At 34.7% G+C, this 10,979-nt stretch overlaps 1 protein-coding gene across 3 annotated transcripts in view; it reads left to right on the plus strand.

Moving 5' to 3' along the window:
• The window catches only part of Fdx1 (Adrenodoxin-like protein 1, mitochondrial Ferredoxin 1), a 32,152-nt gene extending 23,040 nt beyond the window's left edge, over nucleotides 1–9,112 (plus strand). For all 3 annotated transcript variants that reach the window (XM_081746799.1, XM_081746790.1, XM_081746782.1), the window contains one exon: nucleotides 8,500–9,112. The gene's annotated coding sequence lies outside the window, so the exon portion shown is untranslated. The remainder of the gene's footprint in view (nucleotides 1–8,499) is intronic.
• Nucleotides 9,113–10,979: the final 1,867 nt, after the last annotated feature.

Below are 10,979 nucleotides of genomic sequence, written 5' to 3' on the forward strand. Positions count from 1 at the left end.
CATTTACTTTCCATTTTGACTTAATCTATGTAGTCACATCAAAATCACGTGTAAAAGAGTGTGAGACTGACTTTATTAACTGTTTTACTATGCATTTTTAAGAATTATTATTATTATTATTTTTAAATCCTATGCTACAGTATTACTATTTATTAACCCTGTCAAGTCTGACAAATGTTAGTCTCAAGTAGGTTCAAGGAGGGATGGAACTTGAATTCCACTGTCATAAAGAATTTTTCTATATGATAAGTTATGGTTTATTCATTACATATTTTGTGTATGAAATAACCTTCCTACCAAATAACACCTTGCTAAACACACCTTACCAAAATACAAGGATGAGCCATAAGTTCTTCAATATTCTGGCATTTCTATTTATTACAGTACAATGGGAAACCATTCAGAGTATAGTCCCTCGTGTTAGACTGCCTTGCTGCCACCTTCCTGTCAACTCTTCAGTTATATGTCTATATCGCTGCTTGTCCGTAGAGGCAAAAAAGTCATCTGTCACTGCTGTTTCCACCTCCTGCTGGTTGGTGAAGCATCGTGATTTCAGGAAGTGTGCCATGAACCGAAACAGATAATAATCTGAAGGAGGAAATCAGGATTATATGCTGGGTGTGGCATCAATTTCATGCTTACGTTCCTGCTTTTTTGCGTTTTACGAACTGAGTATGATGTTATCTGACACTGTTGCAGCAGAGAGCGCTTTGAGTTCACCAATGCAGGATATTTTTGGCGTAGTGCAACATACATTCGCTCCAACTGTTCGGAATAAAGTTCGGCATTGATGATACGACCATTAGGAACGAACTTGAAGTAAATTGCTCCCTCGTAGTTCCACCACGGATAGAACATGACTTTATGCTCAAAACGACTCTGCTTGACGATCGGGTCTGGAAGTTGATCTTTGCTTATCCACTGTTTTTGCATATTCGAATTTCAGAAAAACACCTACTTTTTGTCGCATAAGAACGCACATCACGCAGATATTACAGCAGTTAAAGGCACATATCCATCTCCTTTGGCCTTGAGCTGTAGGATATTTTTGGCGTAGTGCAGCATACATCCGGAATAAAGATCGACATTGATGGTTCGACCGTTAGGAATAAACTTGAAGTGAATTATTCCCTCGTAACCTCACCACACAGAAAGTATGACTTTATGCACGAAACGGCCCTGTTTGACGAACGGTTCTGGAAGTTGACCCTTAATCAACCACTATTTTTGCACATTTTAATTGTGGAAAAATCCAAATTTTTCATCGCATGTGACAATTCGTTTCAGAAAACGCACCTCACGCAGATTTTGCTTTTGGTGCATATCCTGTCTCCTCTGGGCCTAAACAGGGGTCAACTCATATGGACGTGAACGGACTTATATGGACTCATAGGGTCAACGTGGCACAATGCGACAGCTCCTGATGGTCTTCACGAGTTACATTCGATCTGGTTTGACAGTCGTCGTGTGCTGGTGAAGGGCTTTTCTTCCCGTGGGGAGACTGGACCTTCGCTGACTTTCAACATTCTTACAACCTGCACGAAATTTCTGGAATTAATAAATTGCTGTAATGGGTCATTGTACCTTCATCTTTCACACGACAAATATTTTGGGCTGCGGCTGCTGCAGCGTTATTCCAAAGTTCGAACTCATACAGTAACAGTTCACGTGTCACACTTGATGATCATTCGTCGTCACTGCCACTAAAAGCTGACTGAAGACACTGACGGACAGTTTGACCTTGTACTTATAGCCGATAACGGCGTATACACATGCCTGCTGTTTGGGTTGTGAAAATATTGCAAGACTTTTGACTTATCCTAGTATCTAATCTAATCTACCAAATATATCTTACAAACTTTTTCGTGTTCCAAATATTTAGATGTACTTGCCCAATAATTTCAGCTGTCTCCTCTGTGTAATCGCAGTAGTGTAACATATATTTTTCTTGTAACCTCAGTATTTTCAAAAGCAGATTACAGAAGAGGCAGTTTAAATTATTGAAAATAAATTTTAAAATTTGGTACACGAGAAAGGGTGTTAATGACAAAAATTGAGTTCAAAATTCTCCTTGTGCATGGTTTCAAAATGTCTAACTTGTAATTCGCTTAATAGCAACTTTCATTTGAAATAGTAGTAATAGGTATTCATCAGTACTTTTTTTTTTTCTTTCTTCATAAGAACTTCAATTTACAAATATAAATCATAAACTAACAAATACAACAATCTCACTAACTTCAGATTCTGATTTCTGAATAAACTATGCACCGTCTGTTCCCGGGGATAAAAGAAATAAGAGAAATGAAAAAAACAAATTAAGGAAATAATAGGCATAGACTTATCGGAATAGAGTACAGCAGAGACACCTTGTCGAATCAGATAATGGTATGGCTCGCCGTGAAGTGGTGAGGTCGGAATGTGTGTTCCTTTGTTTGACAGGCAAAGGTTACCAGCTCATGTTGTTGTTACTGTCGAGTACTCGATGTAGTTTTACATCACTGTCGTCTATTTGTTATTTGACTAATCCTTATCTATGCCAAATCTTGTCTGTTTTAAAAGAATAAACAGGTTAAAAGAAAGGAAAATAAAAAAGTCTGAGTTTCCGTCTTTGACTCCAAATATAATTCTTGAGTATAATATTGTGTTGTGTTGTTTTAATTGTTTTGAAAGACCCAAAACCGGGTGTTCTGTTTTCGGTTGCTAAGATGTTCTTCAATACTAACTTGCTAAGTTCTTTTAGTCACACTTACAAAATCTTCTCGAGCAACTGCATTTTCTCACAGAGACTCATGGTTGTTCATTCAGATCTGGTTAATACCTCTTAAGTTGAGTAATAATAATAATCTTGCACATAGCGCTGCATGCCACCTTCCACCTGGACGCTTAACATCTGTTTATTGTTTTTCTTGTCCGTCTACTTTTACCCCTCCTAACTTGATGAAATATTTAGCGAAAGTAGTGTACTTCTATTATCACGCAAGTAATAAATTATGTATATAACGGAGCCATTTAAAAGTTTTCGAAATGACTCACAGATGGCAGCACTAGGTATAATTGTGGGCATTTTGTATTATTGCCTGGATCAGTAAATAACGCCTGAAGTTATACGTTATAACTGTACTCCCGTAGACATCATTCATGTGAATGTACAGTCAGTAGTTTGGTCCTTGTCCTGGTACCCTACACTGGGTGAGTGCTATTCATACCTTAGTAGCTTTTGTACCACAGCGGCTAAGGTATTCGTATTACTGTTTGAGAGCCTAAAGAAAAGAAATGGAACATCAGGGGCGTGAGTTTAACTAGAGTGTGGAAGAACCGTGGTCCTATACCTTTATCTCACATAACCTATTTCAATAATAAATCAACGCGTCTGTAGTCCTCTGACTTAACAGTACCTATCCATGCCGTCCGTACAACTGTAAGTCCATATGCACACAATACATATATAGGTACCAATTTGTTCTTGTACCGTTCTGGTTTTTTATATATTTGTTAACACTGTATTCAGTCATCATGCAAAATGCATGCAGCACTGCGCAATGTACATTTAAACACATTAAAATAATTCACTTTTATTAGTGAATAAAAAAAGAAAAAATTTAAAAAACTAGACATTCGACACGTTTATCATGATGTAAACACTAAAAAATTCACATGTTCCTCTAAGTATAAGCATTATTGACTATTATTAAGATTCACATCTGCTGATTTTCCTCTTCCTACTATTGTACCTCCAATCAGACTAAAACTGCTCTGTCCTCCTCTCTCATTCCTACGAAACAAGTCCATTTCTTTAGTTGCTAAGGGATGTGGGAAGCAGATGAACACAGGGAAGGAAATATAGTTTTCACTTCATTTTCCAGCCTTTTTCAATTAGATAAAAATATATATTGTAAAATAGGAATTTTATATTTACCAAAAAGATTATCATTCACTTTCATACCGCAAAAACACATTAAAACTGCAATTATAATAAATTTTACTATGGCGAATTTTTACTTATAAGTGTTTTTAGAAGAGTTTATTTTAGATTATGCATTTCTAAAAATATCGAGAAACAACATCCTGAAACATCAGCTAGCACTGTTCCTCGCCCCTCAATGAGCAAAAAAGATACTAAGTATAACCTAGCAGGAAAGACAAGACAGTTTTCTTTACCCACTGAGGTATTTAACGTCGAAGTTAATTCTTATAATGCACAAAATTTTATGTGATTGGGCAAAACAGTCACAACGTAAATGTTACTGGCCTCCTCCTTAGTTTGATGTGCGTGATTCCGGGTTTAATCCCCGGTACGAGAGCACTGAAATTTGAACGCATTACGAAGGTTTGGATTCCATCTTAAACTGTAGGTCCACATCTTGTACATCTTCAGTGCTGAAAAAGGCGCTAAACTTCAGTAAACAGCAATTATAAATATACAATTGAAGTCCACGTTCGCATGTTTCAAAAAATGGTAAAAAGAAATTAATAGCAAGCGGTCATGTAATATTTAGTATAATAAAGTCAACAGAAATACATAATGATTAATGATACAAAAGATATTTTGGGGAACTTGGCTTCGTTTTTTTCAGGCAGACATCTGAGTATGAACTCGATCGTGGAAGCCTGAAGGATGGATGACCCGCGAAGTAGACGATCAAAATCTGTTACTATCCCAGACAATATTGAAAGGGTACATGATATGACATTCAAGGGTCGCTAATTAAATGTAACTGATATTGCAGAAGATTAGATTTTTCAAATAAACAATTATTTCACATTTACACAGAAGAATTGTGCATAAAAAAACTCCCTGGATGGTTGCCACGACGATTGACACTCGATTAAAAATGAAACGGAGTACAAATCTGTAAGGATAATCAACCCATTTGAGAAAAATCCAACTGATTTTATGGTTCAATTCATTACTACGGATAAAACAGTGGAAATATTCTGATTCTCCATCTCCAAAGGTCATGTGTGAGAAGTCGACCAGAAAGATCATGGCGTGTTTTTGTTGTAGCCTTCTCTTTGAATATCTTCCACCTGGTAAAACCATCACCGCTGAACACAATCGAAAACTTTGGGAATAACTTCAAGAAAAAAATTGGAAAGAGTCGGAGTTCATCAAAGAAGAAAGTTGTTGCAGTTAAATGCCCATACCTATATGAGTGCCATTGTAAATACCAAAATCAGTGAGTTGGGTATGATTTTCTGTCTTCTTCTTTATTCACGAGATTTAGATCTCTACATTTCCACAGCTTCCCAAAGCTGTAAAAATACCGTGATGAGCTTTGACTTTCTTTAGACGAAGAGATTAAAGCATCGATGGATCAATGAAGAAGTATTTTACAGGCTGGAGAAATCTTGTTTCCTTGATGGCGTAAAGGATTTAGAACATCGTTGAGCCAAATGTGTTAAAGAAGACTGTGTAGAAGAATGAACACAAGTTTCAAGAGGTATATCAATTTCTGTATGTCATTCCAAGAACTTCTCAAGTGACTTTTTTCTTTTGAGGTTTAACGTCTCATGATTATGCTTCGAGTCTAAGGGAAATGGTGATAATGAGATGGATGATAATGTTCGAATAAAAAAAGTGGGAGGAAACGGGAAAAGTCCGAGAAAATCCTCCTACACGGTGTTAGTCCATCACAAAGCCCACTTGGCGGGAGCTTGGATCAAACTAGATCCCACGGACCAGAATTGAGCGTTCTATCATTGACCTACCATGGCCGCAAGAGCGTAAATAAGGGCCCCGCAGACCCTGCATTGCGGGAGGCCCAAGCCATCAGTTGGTCCCCAAATCGTGAAGTGGGACATAGAGAAGGGGCCCCACTCCATGCTGTCTGCGGGGAGGCCTCCAAGCCTTTAGTTACGCCACTGCATGGCCGCATATATATATATATATGAAAGAAGATTTTTTTTATATATTGGGTGTGTCCCATGTATTAAAGCATATACGTACGAAATTTAAAACATACTAAATTATAAAATAACAATGTACAAAATATTAATGAAATACAATGAAAGAAAAAGGAAAAGTTATAATTGCTTACGGAAATTGGCAAATCAAATTTCCTACTTGTATTTTATGTGATATTGCTTCTCTAAAGGAAATCGAAATTCCTAGATTCCCTTTATTAATAATGCTTAACATACTCAGCATTCCAGGGATAACAGGACTTCAGACTTCCAGAAGTCATGGTTATTTTTCGGTGTCGGGCAGATTAATTCGATGCACTTATTTCTATAGTGCGAGAATTTTTGTATTTCTTTTGTAAAGAATATAGAAAAAATAGAAAATGGCTCACATAAGCAAATGTTCTTACTTACTTTATTTATTTATTTGTTTGTTTTCTTTCCGTAACATATCCTCCTCAGATCTGAAGGCAAATTTTGGTAGCTGGAGCTACCGTTGGCTATGAATTCATTGCTCAACATTGATGCTAAGAAATCTCCCCAGGTCCAAATGGCATCCCACCTAACCTTGAATGAATAGTAGGCAAGTTGAAAAATGTCAACAAAATATTTGTAGGTGGCAGCATGTTATCGAGATGGCAAAACACCGGCTTGAAGAACGTGCTCGTGCAAGTCGAGGCAAGTTGTCAATTATAGACGTGTTTGTTAATTTCTTTTGAAAGATAAAGTATTAATAACATTGCTAGAAGTAAATGACATCCAGGTGAGATGCCATTGGGACCTGGGGAGGTTTCTTAGCGTCAGTGTTGAGCAATGAATTCATAACCAACGGTAGCTCCAGCTACCAAAATTCGCCTTCAAGTCTGTCACTTTTACCGACTTACCCTACCCGTCAATTTTATCGTTCTTCACTAAACTTCAACTGCTTATACTTATGTGACATGGCATCCAACTGGACTCTTCACTGCTGCTTTTGCTCTTTAATTTTTCTCTTCATGTGTCTCAATTTTTTTTTCTCCTCATCTGGAAGAATTTAAGTTTTGTACTAAGGACTTCGACTTCAGGAATTAAATATTTTATCTCGATCTATTCTTTTTTGATCAAACAGAACATTTGAAAATTTTTCTTTTGCAGAGCATCTAATTTATGTTCCATTAAGAATATATATATATATATATATATATATATATATATATATATATATATATATATATATATATATATATATATATATATATATAAGGAAATTAAATTGTTCCTTACAATAAGAAAAAATAGCTGATATGCAAAACGTTGCATCATGAGAAAATAGTTTCAGTTGTAGCCAAACCTAAAATTCGCATATTTCTTTTGTAAGCTTCGCTTTTAAAAACAGCCGAAACTTTAATGGGACAGCGTTATTTAAAGTAAAAACTATAGTGGAAGAATTCATTGATGGCTATCTTTTTTATTTATTTATTTTTAAGGTGATATTTCCACAAATGAAAGTGTTTTAAATTTTTACCTACTCGTATACAGACAAATTGTCATTCAAATTCCTTGCTTGTAGTTCTTCGCAATTTTTACTTCTTCAAAGTTGACCTTTCTCTTTTGCTCTCTCTTTTCTTTTAGTCGGGTCGTTCGGAAAATATAACCTATTTGGAAGATAGTGCTTGTATGGCGGTGTATGTTACGATTGACTACTTTAAAAACGAAATTGCCGGTCTCTTGCCAGAAGGATGTAATATATGATACGTAAATTGAATAAGGTATTCTCTTGCTTTTTAGTTTTTGTCTTATAATTCTGCCTTTATTCTAAAGAAAACGGTCAGGAATGATAATAAGGAATAGTGAAAGGATAAAAACATTCATGCCTTCAGCGGAATTCAAACCCGCGGCAAACAGGTCTTGCGATCGCTAATCTAATCCCGTAGACCACTTGGTCGTGACAGCCAACAGAAATCCTATGTGGACTCACCAACTACAGTGAAAATTTTCAGCCTTTATTAAATCCGTTTTCTATACGATACAGAAGATTCAACTGAAATTAAACCATCCATTCAAAAGTTAGTAATAATAATAATAAAAAATCAGAGAGTTTGTTATCCGCGCACGAGTAAAAAATAGATCAAACCACTTCAAAACGGAATTAAAGGAAGTCTTTACCTGTTATATTCAGTTCCGTGATATCGACAGACGTGAAATCTTAAAACTGTAGTGTGCAGTGTGTCATTTTTTGTTTCAACTTTAACGACACTGTGTGAGACACGTACTTACAGTTTAAAGTGGGATCCTAATGACGGAAGTCAAATACCATTTAATCATCTGAAATCGAACACAGTGTGGTGTTAACATTTTAAATTACTAAATATTATTAAAGAGAAAATTAACATCAGCCAGTACAAAAAAATATGAGAAGTATATACAACATACTGGTATATATACTAATAACGTGCATTGTACCTACAGATAAATTTGCTAATATATGTTTCAATTGTAGTCTAAACGTCTTTTGTTCTTTTGAAATTTTGTCTTTTCTGTTTATATGCTTTATATATCGGTATATATAATTGTTCATCTTTCTGGCAACTTCTAATCAAGAATCATCATATCTTGCAGGTTTCTTCTCGTAAGGCTGATAATGCAGAAATGTGAAAAGCTTGAGGATTTGTGAACTGATCCGTATTTAATGTATGCATCAAGACAAGAATTCATCGTAACAAGAAAGAAGTGAAATATTTAATTAGTTATCAAATTTGACTCAGGAACGTAATATGAATTAAAGTTCAAAAGCGTACTGTGAAACAACACTGCGTACTGATGTCTGTGTAAAGTGTAATGATTTGTATATAATTTATGATTTAAAATATATAATTTAGAACAGACTTTAATTAAAATTGTAGTCTTTACTTTGCTGCTAGCGACATTATTCGTACACAGTTTTGTTCAGTTTTCATGTACAGTAAAATATTGTCACTGATGAGAAAATGAGACTTTTAATTTTGTAATCGTGATCAATGTATTGATAAATATATTGTATTTAATTTTTAAATATATTATCAAGAAATTCAATGGGTATTTAGCCCAGCTCGATATACTGTGGTACGATCGAAAATTGTTCTTTTTTTTTAATTTGTAAAATATACTTAATATGCAAAATATGTATATATATTTTCAGAATTTATTTACTTTATTTAAATAAATATTATTTTATTTTTATTGTTAAACGTTAGCAGTAAGAAGTGTGTACTTTCCTAATGTGTTCTATATACAAATCATGTACAGCCATGTTAAGAATACACGTTAGTTTTGTAAGTGCTGTTTACCCAATTCAGTAGCGTCATTTTAGATTTTCCCAAGAGGGCGCAAGAGTATCCACCGATATAAGAGTTTCACGTTTTCTATTAGTATATTAGTACTTATTCCAGCCATAAATACTGTTACAAAAGTAATAGATGCTGCAATACTGTTGTGAGTAGGAGGAATGAACGTGACGATGGAAAGTGCGATCATGCATTGAGAGTAGAGATGCAAGGGTTCGGAAAAAAACGGCTTTTTTGGGGAAAAAAAACTCGGTTTTTTCTGCTTCGCTTTTTTGCTTGGGAAATTTTGGGCTTTTTTCAAAATTCTGCTTTAAATTGATGAACCAGATTTTGTTTCTCTTCTCTATAACACAAAAAGTCATTTAATTAGTGATTGATGTCGATATGTCGATAATAATATAAAACCTCGAAAATAAACCATGAATTTCGAAAGGATATTTCAAACAGTTTTACTTCTCAACATATTTACATTATGAATTCCAAAGGATTAACCAATGAATATAATAAGATTTTTTTAACCTCCTTCATACAAAAGTAAGCAGGGTTGGCAAGAATCGTGGTTGTTTTTGAAAATGCCAAAACCCCGATTTTTGGGGGGAATTTAAACTAGGTTTTTTTGGTTTAAACCAGGCTTTTTTGGGTTTAGATATTTTGCTTTATGTATTTATATTACATATTGACAGAAATAAGTTTGTTTCGCCTTGGTGTTATTATGCAACAATGGAGTTATGCTGGAAGAGGTCACGTAAGCTTAAAGAAGTCCGGTCAGTAAATTTCTTAAATTGGGAAACTCCCGCCCTAGCCATCGGGAAATTCCCGTCATTACTCTAAACGTAAAACAATAACGGATAAATCCTGTTATTGCTTTGCATGCAAAGTTTAAAGGTCAACATATCATTATCAGTACGCTAAAACTGAGGTATTAAATTACAAATTTAGTACGTACATATCATTGGAAGTCCAATCTAAGCTAATGTTGGAAGCTACGTAAGCAATCGATAAATTTTGCCAATTTATACCAATATATTTAAGTAACCTTGGCTTCTTTATAAAACAACAGGCATTCAGGCATGCAGAAATATACAATTTGGTTTCGTTTCGTATGTTCAGGCTTAACATCCTTACGTAATACCGAGGTTATCAAGAAGACTTTCGCTTAAAGTGACATCCGAACCGCTACTTTGTTTACGCATGAAAAAAGGGTTGTGGTTCGACCGAGAATTGAACATGGGACACCTTGATTAAAAGGTGAAAAGGAAATAAAACTAATGCAGATGGTTTGATGTGTGGAAACGTCACCATGAAGTTCACACGATTCACATTTTTCGTTCTTTTTTTTTTTTTTTTTTTTTTTTGTTTAAACCAGTTGTTTATTTAAAAAAAAGAAAAGAAACAGCTGGTGTAAACCAGCCAACCCTAAAAGTAAATACTTATTTTTTAAAAAATACACAAATAAGTAGCAAAATTCTGTGTAGTATTTTTCAAAATATTCCATACCCTCTTTTTGGAACAAAATAAAATTAAAATAAAACATAAGAAAAATAACTTAGATTTATATGATACACTTAAAGGCTGCACATCTAGAGCTTTTGGTTTTGTATATTCTTGAAATTGTACAGTTAAGTTTTATATAACCACCATCACGGTTTACTCAGTCCTCAAGTTTTCTGTATTTTTAACAAGAGGGATTCAACATATGAAGGGTATGAGGTAAGAACGTGGTAACCCACAATTTTACTATTTTAAGAAATTAGAGATTTTCTGCTGCACATCCAT

The sequence above is a fragment of the Thermobia domestica genome, chromosome 2 (assembly GCF_964235325.1).
Source record: "Thermobia domestica chromosome 2, izTheDome1.hap1.1, whole genome shotgun sequence".
NCBI classification, from domain to species: domain Eukaryota; kingdom Metazoa; phylum Arthropoda; class Insecta; order Zygentoma; family Lepismatidae; genus Thermobia; species Thermobia domestica.